We start from the raw sequence: 21,736 nt of genomic DNA, 5'->3' as shown, positions 1-21,736 counted from the left end.
GGGATCTTCTTCCAAACCATTGCCAATCAAATGTTAATGTTGGTGAATTTTTAATCTTACCAACCAGATGATGTTACTATAAATTTTTTATATAAATTTCTATTAACTCCTATTTCTTTCTCAAGTGGTTCTTATTTTTGTTTTGCTTGTGAAGTTGTGCCATCATGACATCAGTAATAGCAAGTGAGTTACCAGGTCATAACTGTCATATGGCTAGTGGCAATTTTAACACCCCAATTTCAATAATGCTAATATAAGAAAAATGTATACTTTAGAAGAGACATGATATAAGAAAGCAGATAGGCAATGTCTGGTTTTCCTTCCCATAATTCTTTTGATAGCTGGTTCCTTCTCATTCAATTTTCAGTTCAAAAGCAGTGACATCAGAGGGGGCTTGACAATTCTATCTAAAGCTACTCAGCACCCTATTCCCTGCCCTGCACCAGTCATGCTCTGAAAAGTTATCTGTTTGATTTCATTCATAGCCCTTATCTTTACTGATCTTTTTTTAAATTTACTTGATTGATTTGATTGATATTTGTTTAAAGAGAACAGAGACATTTTTCTCTCTCTATGGAGATGTGAAGAAAATTTGTTAAGTAGATGGATGGATAGATGGGTACTTTTTCCAACTTGATCTTTGTACTGTCATAGTTGGGCGGCCTGCTTGGTTATGTTTTCAGTTTTGATCTTTTGTCTTTATCTTGTATTTCAAGAACAAGTCTTCTCCTATCTCTACATTCAGCTCATATTCTTCAAATACGGGATCCAGATCAGGTCTTTCACCCCAAGCTGTTACTTCCAGGGGATGAGGGGATAATAGTAGTTAGTAAGAGATGTTATTTTCCCAGGTATAGTATGATGGTTAATGACAAGAAAGAGAGCAAAAAAGGAAAGCTCTCAGCAAAAGGAATTTGTGATACAACTGAATTTGCCTGTTATGATGGAAGGGAAGCAATTTTGGAAATGTGTATGAGAAGTGACAGTATTTATTAGGGAATTGACTATGAGAAAATATATATCAATAATATATATTAATATGATTTTTTAAAAGTTTGGCACCAAGTCATACTTATTTCTTGTATAGGCAAAAAAAAATGTTAAGAGCATATTTGTACTTGAGTGTCTTATTCATTTGTCCTTAAAAATATGCATTTGTATTAATTGTAGTATGTCGCAGAAATACATTTCAATATTAGAAAGCACAATTCAAAATATGTATTTTCAGTAACTTTATACTCTTCACTGTATCATACTCTGGTGTTCAAAAGGATCTGTACATGAGGTGATAAACAAGACTCTCTAATTGTAATACATATCACACAGCAAGTGATAATGAAAACAGACTTGCAGACATATAGATGATCATAGGCTTGAGTTAGTTCAAAATTATAGCCAGAACACTGTAGAAGAAGTCACGGCTTCCAAATAAATGTCAACAGCTTGCTAATAGCAGCTACTGGCTTTTTGTTTTCCAAGTGATTTAAAAGGGCTTGCCATGTACAGACGAAGAGTTTTGTGTAGTTTATTGGCAAACTTGCAGTGTTCTGGTCAAGGTTGAAATGTGCCATGCTCATGTATTTGTGTTGGAGTTGGAGGTTTTTAAATTCTTTGATTATAAAAAATAATTGACTGTATATTGGGGGTAATAAACAGCTCAGAGTGAATTGTACACCTTTCAGCATTTCACTGCATGACTAGATAGTCTTGTTAAAAACTCATGAGATATATCTTGTAGCATAGGCAGAAGGATGATACACATTGGTTCAACTTTGCAAATGAAAATGAAAATATTCAGTAAAGATAAGCTTGACTTGCACATCTATTAAAGGTGAAAACTATAGTATAATGTAAGACTTTAGTAACAAACCCATTATGTTTCCTTATGTGCAATAAACCTAAAGGGCTGTTTTGGAACTGGATATATTTAAGTGCATTCTTTATTATGTAAATGCCTATAAGTTAAATTAAGTGACATTTTCATGTCAGTGTTCGTCAATTGCATTTTTTAAAACAATAGTAATTTTTACCAGATTTGTGCCTTTAACCACACTAGATTCATTTAGAACTGAGCTTATAAAAAAGCTAAAATTTATTACACAACCATACCCACATGGAGAAAGATGCTTAAGTAAGATGAAATAGTGCTGCACAGTTCAAAAGATAGTGGCTATTTATAATATTTTTATTTTATAGGAAGATCTTGCAGAATGGATGTCATTTTCTTGGATTGTGATCAATGGATTTGGCAGAGGTCACAGAATTTTTCTTTGCAGTATATGAAAGTATATCTACGCATTGAATAACCTGCCCTGGTCCTATTTCAGCCATTCTCTGAGATCTGTTTATCACAGGCCATGCATGGAAATAGAACCATAAACAAGTTCTCACTTCCGAGGAGTTAGAACACTAATCACTTTTATAGTATGCCTGCAAAAAAAATTGAACTCTAGATGTTATGGATTAAAAAGTCCTAACCTTTATTGTGGTCAGTGACAATTCTAAACCATTCCATTTTGTGAGCCCTAAAGGACAAACATCCTGAAAACTGATGGCATCAAATAAGAACTCTGCATGTTCCTGCACATTTACCAGCGTTATTTTCTGTTTCTTCCACTCACTCTTTTATTGTATTTAACTTTTATGTAAGTGACTACTGTGGCTTCCAAAAACATAAACATCCATTTTCCTGGCTTTGTTTTCAATTTCTCCTTCTGTAATATCATGTAACTCTATAACTTGGGTTGATGGGTTGATACTATTTGTGTGGAATATTATGTGAAGTTTATGAAGCCTTATAAAATAATGTCTCTACTTAAAGCACAAATGGTTTTAAAGTCTGTTTTTAAAACTTATTTAGAAAATAACCTTATTTTCTAAGTAGTCAAGAATATTACAGGTTTTATTTCATTTAAAACTGGTAAAAACATTAGCACATTTCAGAAAGTCACATTTTACAGATGAGGGCATTGAGATGTGCAGATAATAGGTTATATGCCCAGTGCTGCCGCAAGTGGTTGATTCAGATTTCAAACCCATGTAGTCTGGCTTCAGAAGGAGTAACCATTTAACTTCCTATTTAAGAGAATCTGAATAATACAATTTTGGAAAATAATTAGATTTTTGTCTTTCTGGTCCATGTCTTGGAGTTATGCAATGCAAGAGTGGGAATGGAAGATAAATTACCCAGGCAAGTGGAAATGGGAGGGTTTTTTACACTTCCTCTCTTCCTTCACAGAGGGAGGTGCTTTTAGGTAGAAAGTCAGCTAGGTATCTCAGTGTAGGTAATCGCATTAGCCACTTGCTCCCACATTAAACCTTTTTCTTCAGTGGGAAGGAACCTGGGAATCTTGAGGGAGGATTTATTGTCGTCTATTGTTGACAAACTATGAAACATGTTAATTACTTTGGAAACTAGTATATGAAAAACTGAATCTTAAATGCAGTAATTCACAGAACCAGCTGAAGCTCTTCATATTTGTTGATTCATGATTGGAAAAGGAATAGCTTTGGGAAGAATTGAATAAGATGGCCTTCCGTGGGAAGGGGAAAAGAAAAATAACTACATTCAGATAAATATCTTGGGGTCAGGAAGATCCCCTGGAGAAGGGAATGGGGACACACTCCACTATTCTTGCCTGGAGGATTCCATGGACAGAGGAGCCTGGTGGAGTATAGTCCATTGGGTCGCAAATAGTCAGACACACCTGAGTGACTAACACTTGCACTTTTCTCAGTGCAAATCTAAGGAAGTGAAATCTAAGTGAAATCTAAGGATAATCTAAGCAGATGGACTGCTCATAAGCACCAAATCCTCCGAGGAAGTTTCAGGTCAGTTTTATTGTTCTTATATCCTGATCTGTCCCCAATGGGAGGTTTGTAATGGGTCTTGCTTTAGGATGCTCACACAGTCCTCAGCAACCCCTCACCCAATCCTGCCCCCATCCCTCTTAGTGGTAATCTCTGGTATCAGTTTGGTAGGTTTCTTTCTGTAAGTTCTACTTTTTCATTTCCATGAAAAGATGTTGGCAATCTTTAAATGTGACCCCATATAGATCTACCTGGTTCCTTTTAGAAGTCTATATATTGTGGTATTTATATGTCGGATTGGAGGCTCAGATGGTAAAGAATTTCTGCAATGAAGGAGACACGGGTTCTGTCCCTAGGCTGGGAAGATCCCCTGGAGAAGGGAATGGTAACCCACCCCAGTATTCTTGCCTGGGGAATTCCATGGACAGAGGAGTCTTTTGGGCTACAATCCATGGAGTCACAAAAAGTTGGACACAACTGAGCGACTAACACGTTACATTACATATTCCATGGTATGAGTACATCATTAATATTCTCATCAACAGAGTATTATATCTGAAGTCTTTCCATAAACATTCTTAAACATGTTCCTTATACACAGGTATAGCTACTTCCCCAGAACAGCTAACACAGATCAGTTCGTTGGCATTTTAAATTTTAGTAGCTATCTTCAAACTGTCATACAAAATGGTTAAACAAATTCACATTTATACAGTGAATAGATGAGATAACATATTTCCACACTGACATATTTTTTTCATTCCAAAGCCTTTTGTATTATTCATTTATCAACTTTTGTTAATATTTAACTTAGAACATATCCTAACATTTTAAACCATTTTGTTGGATCAAAAATGACATCTTGTTTTTGTTTTTATTTTTAAGGTCCTAATTATAATTTTATATAGCAGATTGTAATACTTTTGACATTTATTTTTCTTCTTCTTATATGAAATCCATAGATTAATATGAAGTATTCACATGAACCTCATTATTTAAAAATAATTTTATCCAGTGGGTAAATCTAATTTAAAGACTGTTTATTTTCACTATTGAAATGCTAGCACCCTAGCAAGTTTAATTTAATGTAGATTATGTAAAATAATACTTTAATTATATTTGAGTAGCCGAAATTATTGAAGCAACTACAGTATACATTTAGCTTACTATTAAATGTCTTGTTTATAATTTGTTTAGGTTCTTTTTTTAAAAGCCCTGAAAGCATTCAATAATTTATAAGTTAATAATCATAAACTAATAAAGATTCTGAAATTAACAAATTTCAAAGATGTAGCTATAGATTTGATTAATTTTTAATGTTACTCTTTACTGTTACTATTATTTTCATGATTATTACTTGATAGGTATATGGGAATCATTGTTCAGTTTATGTTATTTTAGATGTATATTATGCAGATAAATTATAAATTTCAGTGGTATGAATACAATGGAAAAAAGCTGTTCTAAAAATAGAGTTGGATTTGAATATATACTTTGGGTTCTGTCAGTTTGGCTGCTTTGTGTTATTTGAAAGCAAAGTATCTAAGAATGTCGTAATGTCTCTAAGAAAATATTAGTTGGATTAATTTTTTAAAATTAAAAATAAAATATTTAATGCAGGGTAAAATATTGACGTGACATTGTAAGAAAGATCATTATTGAAGGAAGTATACAATTGCTGTGAGAAAATGGTGTAACATGAGTTGGAAAAAATATATATTAGCCACCAAAAAATACAAAGGAAAATATATATGTATGTATATATAAATACATATATATGTATATTAATATACATATATAAAATACACATATAAAATATATGTTATAGTTTATTTACTAATTTATACTGAGATGTAGAAATGATCACATCCAATTTCCTCATATGCAAATGAGAAAAAAAGGCCCATTTGTGACAGACAGTATAGCAAAAACTAGTTGGAGTGGGAAATGAGTAGTTCTGTTCTGGTTGGACTTTTGTTATGCCATGCAATATCTTTTTTGTTTTTAAATATTTTTTGAAGCATGTAGTGATTGTCTCCAAAAGGTCACATTCTATATTTAACTTATACCTAGATTTCCTTATGTATTTCTCACTACAGCTTCTTCAGATCACTTTGTATCTGTTTTTTGGATACCAAACTCAGAGAGCTAGAAAATGAAACAATATTTCAAAGTCTTTTTCCGATTTTCATTGTTTTTATTTTAACCATTTAGGTCCATTTTCTCTTCCACATTATTGCTTTTATTTTGATTTTATATTGGATTCTGAAAGTCATTACACAGATATTGATATTAAAATATTTAATAAAATGCTGGAATGTTAGATTGTGAGGACTGGCCAATAATGACATTCATCCTTTCATCAGAGAAATTAAATTAACTTAAAATAATGCCTATGGAGTTCTTCAAATTGACATTCATTTTCAGCTTATATACCCTGTAGAATATTTCTGAAATACAGGTAGCAAGCTACACATATTCCTTACTTACATAAATTATAGAGTCATTTTCTAGTGAAAATAGATAGTTGGGAATTGGTAACAAAAATAAATGTGTTTCATTCTCATAAACATTGATGCTGCAGGCCATGATGTTCCCAAACAGGGATAATGGTTATTACCAAGAAATAGTTCAATTTGGTGGCACTACTCTGTTCTGTCAAGTATAAATAAAATAAGAATATAGTCACATTATTTTGAGTAAAAGAGTATTCCTTGAGAAGGATAAGAGATGTGATGATATAGCCCTATGTCCCCTTATGAAGTATTAACAAAACAAAACATTTTAGTTACATGGGCCCAATGCTGTTACCATCTGGATAGTAGGAAATGAGTTTAAACAGAATAATTACAATCCCAGTATAACATTTTGTGGCATAGCAAGAAGGATACAACTGTTATAACTTTGTAAAAACGTAAAGTCAAACTGCAAGCCAATCATTTTCAAGATATGACCATTTAAATCTGTTAAGGTTAATGTATGCTGAAGGACTGTCCAGAATTTGGACAGTGTCTTGCATGCATGCATGCTCAGTCACTTCAGTTCTGTCCAGCTCTCTGTGACCCCATGGACTGTAACCTGCCAGGCTTCTCTGTCCATGGGATTCTCCAGGCAAGAATACTGGAATGGGTTGCCATCTCCTCCTGCAGGTGATCTTCCTGACCCAGGAACTGAACCCATGTGTACTGGGTCTCCTGCATCACAGGTTGATTCTTTATCCACTGAGTCTTGATTGATTAAATTAAAATATTCTTGTTAGTTAGACTCCATTATTTTTTTCTTTACAGCTAGTATTTAAATGGAAAAGGAATGCACACACATAGACCCCTACACAGATATATATGGGTATAAATGTAATCATGACCTTATGACAATCATGGAAAAACAAAAATGTTAAAAGAATTGAACACATAAATCAAATCTACACTGTTGCATTTCCTCACTGCCAGGAGATATTTGTCAAAAAGAGAAGTGGAAAATGTATGATTTGCAAATAGCTTCTGGATATTTATTGCAGGGAGTTTTCCTCCACTATAAATACACTGAATACTGTCACAACAAAAATGAGCGTATGTGAGTGTCAATATTTAGGTATTGCTTGTGTACTTACAGTATTCTAATAGTTTATCTGGGGTATAAACCTACATTTTAGCTACTATTTTACATATTTACTTAGTTTTAAAGTTACAGATAAAGTAGTGAAAACAATTTAAAAATAAACATGAATTTATAAATGTGTTTTAATCTAGCTTGTAAAATATATGAATTTTTTATTTGTTATGTGATTATGTCAAGGTGGGCTAAATAAAGAGCCCAAGTCTATTTTGTTCACATACTTCTGGACACTCTAACCACACAAAAAACGGGATGCACCTCTTCATGCACCTCTACAGACTGCAATTGCCTCTGTATTTTTATCACTTATTGGTGAGAACAATTTGCTACAAAGCAATAATGAAATGTAATCAAATGTCACTATGGTCTGTTATACTGAAGTAATGTCAGGTAAGAATAATAGGTTTCATAAAGTGCTGCGTGAATCTGGGAACAACCCGATTCAGATGGTATTCAGATTCATGGCTCAATAAAATTACTCATATACACTTGGTATACATATATTGATATACAGTAAGCTATGTCTATGATTATATTTAATTCTATAGATTTTTTTCCACAGTGGATTATTGAAGGAATTTATTATGTAAGATATTGTGAGCCAAAATTCTTCAATAGATTTGAAATCACAAGTAAAATAATATTAAGGAGAAACTCTTAATTTAATGGTTTTTAATTCCAGGTTCCCTTACTAGGGGAGAAAAAGTGACCAAGGCTATGCTCTGTTTATAGATCCAAGATACAAGGTTTTCAAAAGATGCATTAATGCCAGGGTGTGTGCATCAGTGCTCTGTCATGTCAGACTCTTAGTGATCCCATGGACTCTAGCCCACCAGACTCCTCTGTCCATGGAATTTTTCCAGCAAGAATATTGGAGTGGGTTGCCATTTCCTCCTATAGGGGGTCTCGCCAACCCAGAGACTGAACCTGATTTCCTGTGGCTCCTGCGTTAGCAGGCTGATTCTTTACTGCTGAGTCACCTGGGAAACCCTAATGTCGGGTAAGCTGAGCTAATTATATAACATAAATTCAAAGACAAAACTGTCAGTATGACTGTTACGTCCTGAAATGCTACAGTCCTCCACACCCAAACCACCTCTAAACTTTCATAGTCCACTGAGATTACTGGAATCAAGTCCTGGCTTCCAGTCTGGTGAAACTTTGTTCCCTTCCGTCTCTTGTAGTGTTTGTAGAAAGAAATATGTCATGAATGTGAAGGAGATGCCTAGTGATGTTTTCTCCAAGGACTCTGATGAAAGATGTATGGATTTAGGCTATTAAGATTCATTGTGAAGTTTCAGTGGCTGAAGTACTCAAGACAAAATATACTGTGTAATTTTTGCATAAAGGTTCAGTTCTGCCAAGAAAAACGATTTTTAGCTTGAACTCTGAAATTTCAGTACCCATCAGTACCAATTCAATCGTATGCATGTGTGGATGAGCAGCGCCAGGGAGCATTGTGGGGTTTTATGGTTTCCAGAAAGATAAAACTTTATCTAAACTACTCAAATTTTATTAAATATAGATACTCTCTGATGAACCAGGACATCTCTGCCTTTTGAATACTTCACCATGTGTCCTCTGGTAGAGAGAAGCCCCTAGGAGTTAGCGTTAAGACAATAATCGTAAATATCCATGTAGAAAGTGAAAAAGAACCTCACCTCTGTATAGTAAAATGCGCATGTGTTATTAGTTACTTAGTCATGTCTGACTTTTTGCAACCCCATGGAGGGTTGCCTGCCAGGCTCCTCTGTCCATGGGATTTTCCAGGCAAAAATACTGGAGTGGGTTTCCATATCCCTGGGAATCTTCCTGACCCAGGGATCAAACTGGAGTCTCCTGTGTCTCCTGCATTGGTAGGCAGATTTTACCACTGTGCCACCTGGGAAGCCTGAGTAGTAAAGTAATGAATAGTGAACTAAGATAACTTTTTCTTTTAAGGCCAAAGATCATTTTCCTTCTCTGGGCCTGATGGATACATGCGTCTTCTGTTATAGTATTACAAGTCTGTGGAGTAGCAATCAAGGGAAAAAAAATCAAGGCAAAGCCATCCTAATTCAGTGCCCATTTCATCATAGTGGAGTGGACTCCTGAGTGTGGAAAAAAAATTGATTATTTTTTCTGAAGAAAATCTGGGATGTCAGCAGTTTTTCCTGACCCCTGGCTTCAAATACCATCTAGATGCTAAAGACTCCACCTTGCATTTTACTACCCTTGAACTCTCCCTTCAACACAGACTCCTGTACAATGATTGGCTGCCTAGTCAATATCTTTGCTTAGATATATATTTAATTAAGCACTATCTAAACCACTATAGAAAAGAATAAGTCACAGAGCCATGTCAAGTTTAAAGAGGGTCTAAAAATTATGCCCAGCTAAAATTTAGACCTCTTAATAAACAATAGAGAATGAATATTGTTAGGTAACCAGTAGCATCTGACAGCTGCCGTCTGCCGTCTATGGGGTCGCACAGAGTCGGACACGACTGAAGTGACTTAGCAGCAGTAGCAGCAGCAGCATCTGACAGCAGGTATGTCATAGGTGTCTGTAAGCATATAATGTGTCTAAAAATGGAGCTCTTGCGTTTTCCTTTCAAACACGCTTCCCCTAAAGTTTGTCCTGTTTGAGCTAGTCGCTCAGGATAAAAATCTTGGTGGTGTCTTGGGTTCCCCACCACTGCCTCTTTTTCTTTCTGACTTCACATTTGTCCCACTAATAAATTGCATTAACCCTTCCTTTGCAAGAGCCTGAAATCTTACATGTTTCTTTACCTTCTCTGCTTACACTACGGTCTGAGCAACTGCTATTTCTCACCTGGGTTATTGTTATAACCCCCAAAGTCATCATCCTGCCTCCCACTTTGGCTTACAATAGTTTTTTTCTGCACACATCAACCATAATGCTGTTTATCTATCATGCTCCTCTGCTGGAGCATGTCTCACTTCTAGTTAAGTAAGTGACAAATCTCTGTGCATTCTACCCTTTCTTCCTTCATACTTGAGCCCCTACCCATTTCCCCTGTCTCACTCCATTCCAGCCTGACTGTCGTTTCCTCTTAGTTATTGCTCAAACACGTTGAACACTTTTTTTTTTTCCTCTTCAGGAGCTTTGAAGCTACAGTTCTCTCTGCTTGACATTTTTTCTTTAATTTTTGTTTTCAATTTTTCACTTGCTTCAAGTCACTTTTCAAATGCCACCTCTTCAGAGAGGTCTTTCAGATCAGGTCTGAGTCTTAAAGTTGTATAAAAAAATAACATATATGTCAGCCAATCTCTTTTCCTTTCCTACTTTGCTGCTCTTCAGAAAGATATGTGTGTGTGTGTGTGTGTATACACAATTTTTAAGCATGTGTGTATATATTTAAAACATATTCAAATATTAATGTGTACTGAACATAGAAGTACCTCCAAAATAGTTGAAAGGTGGGTGTTAGAGTAATGACCCCTCAAAGATGTTCACATGCTGATCACTGGAACGTGTGATAACTTTTACCATAAAGGGAAATTAAAGTTGCAGATGGAATTGTTTGCTAATCATTCAGCCTTAAAATAGGAAGAATATTCTGGATTATCCCAATGGCCCCAGTGTAATCACAAAGATTCTTAGAATTGTAAGAGGGAGACAAGAGGGAGACATTGTAAGAGGGAGACATTACTCTCCTTCTGAGTAATGGCAGAATGAGAAGAACTTGGTTCATTGTGCTGGCTAAAGATGGATGAAGGGGCCATGGGTCTCAGAAAGCAGAAAATCTCTAGACTGGAAAAGGCAAGTAACTAGATTCTCCTTCAAGACTTTCAGAAGGAATATTGCCTAGTGGGACTCGTTTCAGACATCAGTTCAGTTCAGTCACTCAGTCATGTCCAACTCTTTTGAGACCCCATGGACTGCAGCACACCAGGCCTCCCTGTCCATCACCAACTCCTGGAGTTTACTAAAACTTATGTCCATTGAGTTGAAGGAGATGGAAGAGAAGGGGAGAAAGGGACGACAGAGAATGAGACGGTTGGATGGCGTTTCAGACATGTAACCTGCAAAATTATAAAATAATAAAATCGTGGTAAATTGTCACAGCAGCAATAGGAAGGGCTTCCCTGGGGGCTCAGTGATAAAGAATCTGTCTACCAATGCAGGAGATGCAGGCAATGTGAGTTCAATCCCTGGATGGGGAAGACCCCCTGGAGAAGGACATGGCTACCTACTCCAGTATTCTTGCCTAGAGAATTCCAAGGACAGAGGATCCTGGTGGGCTACTGTCCATGAAGTCGCAAGAGTCAGGTACAACTTCATGATTAAACCACCACCATAGCAACCTGGTTCCAACACATCTTGACAAATAGATGGGGAAACAATGGAAACAGTGAGAAGCTTTATTTTGGGGGGGCTCTAAAATCACTGCAGATGGTGACTGCAGCCATGAAATTAACAGACGCTTACTCCTTGGAAGAAATGCTGTGACCAACCTAGCTGCTGCTGCTAGGTCACTTCAGTTGTATCTGATTCTGTGCAACCCCATAGATGGCAGCCCACCAGGCTCTTCTGTCCCTGGGATTCTCCAGGCAAGCATACTGGAGTGGGTTGCCATTTCCTTCTCCAATGTATGCTGCTACTGCTGCTGCTGCTGCTGCTAAGTCGCTTCAGTTGTGTCCGACTCTGTGTGACCCCATAGACAGCAGCCCACCAGGCTCCTCTGTCCCTGGGATTCTGCAGGCAAGAACACTGGAGTGGGTTGCCATTTCCTTCTCCAATGCATGAAAGTGAAAAGTGAAAGTGAAGTCGCTCAGTCGTGTCCGACTCTTAGCGACCCCATGGACTGCAGCCTACCAGGCTCCTCCGCCCATGTGATTTTCCAGGCAAGAGTACTGGAGTGGGGTGCCATTGCCTTCTCCGTCTCCAATGCATGCATGCATGCTAAGTCTCTTCAGTCGTCTCCAACTCTGTGAGACCCCATGGACAGCAACCCACCAGCCTCCTCTGTCCACGGGATTCGCCAGGCAAGAATACTGGAGTGGGTTACCATTTCCTTTGCCCACGACCAACTTAGATAGCATATTAAAAAGCAGAGACATTACTTGGCTGACAAAGCTCCATCTAGTCAAAGCTGTGGTTTTTCCAGTAGTCATGTATGGATGTGAGAGTTGGACTATAAAGAAAGTTGAATGCCAAAGAATTGATGCTTTTCAGCTGTGATGTTAGAGAACACTTGAGAGTCCCTTGGACTGCAAGGAGATCCAACCAGTCAATCCTAAAGGAAGTCATTCTTAAATATTCATTGGAAGGACTGATGCTGAAGTTGAAACTCCAATACTTGGCCACCTGATGCGAAGAACTGACTCATTGGAAAAGACCCTGTAGCTGGAAAAGATCGAAGGCAGGAGGAGAAGGGGATGACAGAGGACGAGCTGGTTGGATGGCATCGCCAACTTGATGGAGTTTGAGATTGAGGAAGCTCCAGGAGTTGGTGATGGACAGGGAAGCCTGGCGTGCTGCAGTCCACAGGGTCGCACAGAGTCGGACACGACTGAAGTAACTGAACTGAACCACAGCAATAGGAAACAAATTCAAAGAAAAATATATTTAAAGTATAATTTGGATATTGTGCTAGCAAAGGTACTTGCCTGAGTTGGTGGTTCTTACATCTGTTAGGATCCTTTTGTTTACAAACTTGCCTTACTTCATTCCTGTCTAACCTGAAATAGTACCTGTCTTTGTGTAAATGCTAATTTTGTAGTTGTATAGGACTGTGTTTATTTTTGATTGGTCAGAACAGCTTCAGGAAGTATTCTTCTTTTATTGATTCTATAACTACTCTGTTTAGAGTTATTTAAAACTCTAATAAAATATTATTCACTGGAAAGTAAGTGAAAAAGTATGCTCGTATTAATTCAAATAAAATTTCTGATAATCAAATAAATCATAATTTTGTTATTTTTGGTTTTTTACCCAAACTATTAACAGTGGAGTAATAATAATAAAATAATAATTAAAATTTATTTGATACTACGTGTCAAGCATTTTTTATATGCATACCAGTGACTAGATATACTCTGAGTAACATATGTTTGTGACACATTCAACTATTGTAACATTTTATAGAATGAAAATACTGAGGCAAGGAAAAATTAGATACATTGCTCAAAGTCCAACAACTAGAAAATATCTCAGAGAATTAATTTTCTTCTAGAATTCCAGACTAAGTATGTGTCCGTGGTATGATTTAAATTCTTGGGCTGTTATGAGTTAAACAATCACAAGGAGACAGAGAGCTAGTGCTCAGGCATTTATATGAGCTCATTACATTTTGAGGTTTCTGTTTACAGTGATCTGTTCTCTACATTTCAAGAAAGCTAGCTTATATCATGCTCTGGGTACTTGTCTATGTGTGAATGTGTGTGTATGTGTGTTTTGTTTGCAGCTGCTAACACGCACCTGCATCAGCCTGAATCCAGCTACAGCCCACTATTAATGCATATTAACTGGAATACTTGAAACTGTCTTTGCTTGCCTTTGACACTAATGGTTGACCCTACTGTTCCTTTATCTTTATACAGCCTATCTTCTTCTCAGAATATTCTTCCTTTAGCACTATATTCAGCTAATAATTTGATGTGTTGTCATTTTGTTCTCCAACTAGTTTTAAGTTTTAGCAATTCAAAATGCATTTGATATAATGGAGCACAACTATAGGATATACTAGCAGTTATGTTTCTTTTCTTTTATTTTTAAACGTGGTCATTCATACAACCAAGAAAATAAGCTTTAACGTGATATGAGCTTCCCTGGTGGCTCAGCTGTAAAAAATCCACCTGCAATTCAGGAGTTGCAGGAGACACAGTTTCCATCCCTGGGTTGGAAAGATCCCCTAGAGAAGGGCATGGCAACTCACTTCAGTGTTCTTGCCTGGAGAATCCCATGGACTGAGGGTCCTATGGGTCACACAGAGTTGGACACAAATGAAGTGACTTAGCATGCATGCATGAAAAGGTGGTATTTTGTTTTTACTTTTTTTCATTTTGCAAAACCAGTGTTATAGAACAAACCATAGTCATTTAACACATTTTTAAAAATCCTAATCAGTGTATTGTTTAGGAGAAAATTAAATTAGTGCCACAAAGGGATTAAATATCACAGTTCCTTTTCGCGTTCTTCTCTTGAAAAATAATCAGTTACCTGCATAGTTATTGAGTACCATTTTAGTAGAAATTGCATATGAATTTAAATTGTGTATTTGAGTACTTGACTTATATTGAGAAAAATGGCCAAATTTCCTCACATGAATGGAAGATACATGTATCTGACTAATTAAATAGCTTTTTTCTTAAAGTGAGGGCTTCCCTGGTGGCTCAGATGGTAAAGAAACTGCCTGCAATGCAGGAGACCAGGGTTCAGTTCTTGGGTTGGGAAGATCCCCTGGAGAAAGAAATGGCAACCCACTCCAGCATTCGTGCCTTGTGAATTCCATGAACAGAGGAACCTAGAGGGCCAAGTCCATGGAATAGCAGAGTCAGACAGGACTGAGCAACTGTCACTTTTATTAAAGTGAGGTATTTTGTTGTTGTTGTTTGTTTGTTTGGATATTTACATAGTGTTTAAATTCTTCTGTTTTGTCTTTTTTACCTCCAAGATCACTTTCTAGGGATTAAGTCAGGCTGATCAAATTTTGTCAACTGATTGCATAATAATTAAGTACAGACAGTCTGTTCAAATAACTGCTTTTAAATTCTTGCATTCAAGAATCTTATAGATTAGAATCAAAATAAGGAAAATTGTGGGGATTTTGGAAGAAAAGAGACTTGTAAGTTATTGTGATAAACAGTAAAAGAGGAGAGAAGGAAATAAAAGTAAAAATAAAAGAGAATAGGGTTACATATAACACATTCTGTTAAAAAGTGCAGCAGAATTAATTTTTAATATTTTTCAGTGAAGCATGGTGCAAGGATTGATGTTTTAGAGATAATTAGTTTTTTGTTTTGTTTTTATTTTTTATTTTTGTTGATGCAAATTATTTTATTTTATTTTTTATTATAATTTTATTTTAATTAGAGGCTAATTACTTTACAATATTGTATTGGTTTTGCCATTTATCAAAATGAATCTGCCATGGGTATACACGTATTCCCCATCCTGAACCCCCCTTCCACCTCCCTCCCCGTACCATCCCTCTGGGTCATCCCAGTGCACCAGCCCCAAGCATCCTGTATCATGCATCGAACCTGGACTGGTGATTCGTCTCATATAGATAATTAGTTTTTTGAAGTCTTTTAGTTTTCTAAAAACCAATAGCTAGGGTATATATTAAATAATAAAAAAAATTGGTTTTAGAGTTTAAAACTAATTAAATGCTCTGATTGGTTTTAAATAAAGCTGTTTCTCTTTGTTCTTTTTTCCAGCTGTTTTATTATTATTGATTAAAATATCTAACTCTGTAACCTATGGTTTTTAATAGTTCATAATAGTCTGATAATATATAGTAGGAAAATTGCTCAATTCTGAGATTTTATTAGTATAATATATCTGCTTTTCAGAAATTGATTTGCAGTAAATATTTAAAATATATGCAGAAAGAGAGAAGAAATCAAACTCTAGGTAATTGATTTTATCAATAGCTTTTTTTTTCACTATGAATATACAGAACTGATAATTTATTTGAAATAGCTTTATATTTCAATTACTTTTCTAATCAGTTTATTATATTTCAGCTCTTCAGTTCAGTTCAGTCGCTCAGTCATGTCCAACTCTTTGCAACCCCATGAATCACAGCACTCCAGGCCTCCCTATCCATCACCAACTCCCGGAGTTCAATCAAACACATGTCCATTGAGTCAGTGATGCCATCCAGCTATCTCAACCTCTGTCGTCCCCTTCTCCTCCTGCCCCCAATCCCTCCCAGCATCAGGGTCATTTCCAATGAGTCAACTCTTCGCATGAGGGGGCCAAAGTACTGGAGTTTCAGCCTCAGCATCAGTCCTTCCAATGAACACCCAGGACTGATCTCCTTTAGGATGGACTGGATGGATCTCCTTGCAGTCCAAGGGACTCTCAAGAGTCTTCTCCAACACCACAGCTCAAATGTATCAATTGTTCGGTGCTTAGCTTTCCTCACAGTCCAACTCTCACATCTATACATGACCACTGGAAAAACCATAGATATCAATAAACACTTTGTGCAATATTATCTTGTGTGAAATAGGGACAGAAATCTCCCATTATTACACATTACTAAAAATAGAAATGTTTGTTGTGTGCTTTTTGTTTAAGTGGTTCGTATTAGGTTAAAAATAAAACTCCTCTTAAGAGGTCATTAGATCTTTTCATTTAAAACAATTTATACTTATTTTTAATTTAATAAGAATTTGATTATCAGCTTTCTGCAAGACAAGGGATAAATCACTGTGGAGTATATTGATGAACACATTGCAATCTCTGCTGTCAAAGAAGCATTCACTTCAGTTCAGTTGCTCAGTCGTGTCAGACTCTGCAACCCCGTGGACTGCAGCACACCAGGCCTCCCTGTCCATCACCAGCTCCCAGCGCCTGCTCAAACTCATGTCCATTGAGTTGGTTATGCCATCCAACCATCCCATCCTTTGCTGTCCTCTTCTCCTTTTGCCTTCAATCTTTCCCAGCATCAGGGTTTTTTCCAGTGAGTCAGTTCTTCACATCAGGTGACCAGAGTATCAGAGCTTCAGCTTCAGCATCCATCCATCAAAGAAGTGTATATTGTCCAGTGAAGAGATCAGATATTTAACTAGTCCTACCAATGAACAAAACAATACTGGAGAGGAGTGAAGGAGTTGCTTGTATATAAATTGAGAAGATTATACAGCTTTCTTATTAAAAAATTTTTTGTAAATCCCCAAACTTAGCAAAAATCATAACAAAATTCAAACAGAAAAGTGGGACATAATTTCTAACAGAGCCGCACAATCTTCTGTACCTATACATCTGTGTCCAGAGAGTTGCATTTCTGCAGAGAGCAAAAATGTTATAAATTAAGTGCTATCACTATCATGTTTATGTAAAGCAGAATTTCCCACTTTCTTTGCTTTTATGAATGATGCCCATGGCTATGGCATCCTTTATTTAACTTTAAAAGTGCTAACTTCAACGGCAGTTTTTCTGTCAAAGACAGTAAAATATAAAAAGAAGTTATTAGGCTATAGGAGCTGTCAGTTTCTTTGACAATTCCAAAAATGCCAGATGTACTCATAATAAATAATCTAGTTATGCGTGATTCCTTCAACCTCTGAGATAACGATGTTGAAAAACACCACAGATGGCATCTTGAAATGGGATAAACATCGTGCAAGTGGTGAGAAGGCTAGGGTGAAAAATAGTTATCCCTCCCCAGTCGTTGAGTGAGAAATTTCCCCAGGTGGGTTACGCTGGCAGAAGCACATTTGGAGCTCTCCTTCAGGTTACTTCCGTGGGCTCAGACAGCAGGTCACTCTATTTCCTGGCAGGATCACTGCCCACACGCAGTGTAACGCCATGGAACCTGTCATGCGCTCAGATGGGATTTGATGTATCTACTTACCAGGCGATCTTTTTCTCTATCACAAAAAAATGCCCGTTTACTGAATGTAATCTCTATAAAAGGAAAGTGCACAAATCATTAGAGGTGACGGAAATGCATATCAGAGTCACTAAGGGACTTACCTAAGGTCATAGGGGCAGCTGAGAGAAGAGCTGAAGCATAGTCTTTGGGTTTTTGGCATCAAGAACATGATTCCCCCACTCTGTTTGAGCAGCCTATTGTATTGTTTACTATCATCACCCATTTGCTTCCCCAGACGAAAGAAAAAAAAAAATAGAAAAGAAATCCAAACGTATTTTTAAAAAAAAAGTTGTAGTATATAATATGCTTACGACCAAACAGCTATTTAAATTTATTTTTCATTGCCAAGTTTTTTTTTTTCCTCATCCCATTCACAGTGAAGGGGCTAAATATGACTGCATTAAAAATAAAGACTTGAATGTTAATTGTGTAGCCATTCCAATTCAGATTTTTAAATATTGGCCCTGAAGATATTTTTGAATCACTGTACAATCAATCCCTCTGTATCTATAGGGGATTGTTTCCTGGACAACCAAAGATACCAAAATCCTTAGATGCTCAAGTCCCTTGTATAAAATGGCATAATATTTGCATTTAACCTAAATAAGCACATCCTCCCATATACTTAGATCATCTCTAGATTATTTATAATACTTAACACAATATAAATACTATGAAAATAGTTTTAGATGCAATGTAGATGCTACATAAATAGTTGATACAATGACAAATTTAAGTTTTGCTTTTTGGAACTTTTGGAAAAAATTTTTCAGAATATTATCAATTTGGATCAGTCTGGTGATGCAGAACACCAGGATATGATGGGGTAATTTTATATAACTGACATGGAGAAAACTTTAGATCTGTAAATATCGCTTAGGAAAATAGAAAAAAGGCACTATTTTTAGGGCAATCTGACTGGTTAAACTTCAGTAATTGGTGTTTATAATGCTAGGAGGAGATATTGACAGTATCTAGTAAATAAACTAGGTTACTTATAAACAATGGACACGTGACAAATCTTGGAGAGACAATTATTCTAAGTGCCCAAGAGTTCATGTCCTGTATAGAGACTTAGGAAGTTGCTAAATATAACATCAGGATTAGAAAAAGAAATTTTCCCTCATCATTAATAATCTAAAAGGGTACCAACTCTTTTTACTAAAGAGCAGTCACTTTAAAATAGAGTCATTTTAAAGGACTGATGTTTTAATAAAAGTTTTGAATTTGACTAGTTGACATATTCATATAAATTCCTAAAAATACTTTTTTCTGTAATTTCCTATTTTTAAAGATCACTGAGTTTGCTTTACTTCTGTCTATGTTCTGTGTAATAATGAGAGATGAAAAATGGAGATTGTGTGTGTGTTTAGATATAAAATAGTAATTAGACACTGACTGGGCAGCACAAAGGTTAAACGTTCAGTGTGTGCTATTTTAAGATGTGGGAACAACTGCTTTCTCTGTGTCAATGTACTCTGAAATCCCAGCTAGTATGAGGAGAATTTCCAACTGAACATGCGAGAGCCACGAACAATTTGAAGCTCTCCTTCTTAAACGGACCTTGTGTTTAGGAATCAGCTTACAGTTTCAGGACACTCCTGTGTTTTTATATTTGGAATACTGCCTGGTACAGAAAGCTGTCCTCCCATTAGTGTGTGCAGAGCAGCCCCTTCTGTAAGAATAGGCGTAGAACACCCTTTCTGTTGATGAGAGTGATGTTCAAGTACACTCTTTTTGTAAAATGAGGGCCCAAGAGTTTTACTTGAGATTGACAGTGTAAGTTTGTAAGTTGGCTAAGTCCACATATCTGTTTACCTAATTCTAAAGAGTACTTTTTCACCAACATTAGAACATTTTATTGGTTGAGTCAGACATGACTTAGCGACTGAACGACAACAATCAAGTCAAATATATTAGACTTGTCAACAACCACTTTCATTATCTCATATTGCTATTTTTAGGAATATAGCAATGTATAATTAGCAAAAAATGATTTGAGGTAAAATCAAGTTATCAGAAATATTGCCTTTTTCAGTAAGAAATCTGGTAGGTAAACTGCTATTCTCTTCTTGACCCCTTCTTAGGAATGTACTCTACAAAACGAAAATTATAACAGCTCACATCAGTGGAGATACAGGCGATTGTTAACTCAAATTTAAATACTATAGAACAGTGTTCTGTGTAATTTTACAGGCCTTTTTGGCAAAGATGCATCATTCAAACATTCCATAAACTGCTTTGTGGTTTGTTTCATAATTTCTATTTAAGGGTCACAGTCTGTGACCTTGTCCAAGCAAAATATAATAAATGCCATATAAAACGTAATGAGGAATGAATTGTCTATTTAAATATAATTTTAGAACTGAAATAAATACTACCTTAAAAGGGGAGGTAGATCACTAATACTGTCAAGGAAATAGGTGGATTAAATGAAAGTATCTTCTAAAACATCAGTAATTTTAACAAGGACAGCAGGTCAAATGTGAACAGAATTAATTGCTTGTGTGCTTACACATTGTCCTGTGAGGAAGATAAAACTTCAAATTGTAATTGCTGTTCACTATGACTTCCGTGACTCTCATGATTTTTGAATGAAAATCTTGACTGTAAAACTTTTGCCTTACTTCTCATCATTTTGTCAGATGCCCAAATGGATTCACACATTAATTTAGTAAATATTTATTGTTACAGTATGTAAGATACTGGGCCAAGCATGGTTACAATTTATAAGAAGTAAAAATATAAATGGAGCATATGAAAGGAAAATTTGAGCATAAAAGTTTGGATGGTTAAACACGAAGATTCTATTTCACTTGTATTAATTCCTTTCTATAAACACAACTGTGAGAATTTGTAATTGAAGGTCAGAAGGCCCTATACCTTGAACGATAAGCTTGTGATTCAGATTCAATTGACTGACTACAGGATGTTTCACCAGCAAAAGTAATTACTAATTCTATTCCCATTAGAAGAGAAATATAAATTAGTTAATGATTTTCTTTCCTTATCATTTTTAATTTAATGATCCCGAAAATGTTAGATAGCTGTTTGCTCTTAGAATTACAGAAAAGTCAAGGAGTGCATTTTTTCAAAAACTTTAATGGATTTTTAAGTCACTGTGTCGTGAAAGGTTAGCAAATCTCTATGGTCATTCTAATTTAAGTGCAGAAAATGCATTTTGAATAGATGTCAGATAAATAGTTTTAGAAATACTCTTTTACAAATTACTTTCGTCAGATACATAGTAACTTAAATGTATAATACATAGACACATGAAGAAAATTTATTATGCCTGTGTTATATCACTTGTGGCAATGAACTCCAGGTAATTTTCCTAATTCTTCTGGGCTAAAAGCAAATATTAAATATAAAAGAAATGCTGGTGGAATAGGATGTTTAACCCAGTCTTTAGGCATTCTCTTTAAACCATGTTTTTATCAAAATGATTAAACTAGCTTGGCTAAAACCTTTCTTCTAGGAGGCTTCAGGCACATTATGAATGACAATATCATTTGAGACAGATAATGACATAATTTGGTTTAAAAGAAAACAGAAATAAAATTTATAATGTTATTTTTTTAGCCTTTAAAATGACTATATATTAAAATGTGTTAATATGACCTCTCCATTTTAAAGTTCATTATGCTTATTAGGAGAAACTCATAGATAAAATGTATTTTTAAAGAAAGGGATGGGTTAGACAAGTAAAAGATACTCTCCCAACTATTGACCTTCAAATTGAGGCAGGCACAA

The 21,736-nt window shown here is 35.8% G+C and overlaps 1 protein-coding gene across 2 annotated transcripts in view; it reads left to right on the top strand.

Annotated features, from left to right (window-relative positions):
- Positions 1-21,736, top strand: part of ERBB4 (erb-b2 receptor tyrosine kinase 4) — a 1,302,405-nt gene that overhangs the window by 743,800 nt on the left and 536,869 nt on the right. The gene's annotated exons all lie outside the window — the stretch shown is intronic.

The sequence above is a fragment of the Ovis canadensis genome, chromosome 2 (assembly GCF_042477335.2).
Source record: "Ovis canadensis isolate MfBH-ARS-UI-01 breed Bighorn chromosome 2, ARS-UI_OviCan_v2, whole genome shotgun sequence".
In the NCBI taxonomy this organism is placed as follows: Eukaryota; Metazoa; Chordata; class Mammalia; order Artiodactyla; family Bovidae; genus Ovis; species Ovis canadensis.
Note: the sequence above shows the minus strand (reverse complement) of the source record. Positions and strands in the feature narration are given on the sequence as shown.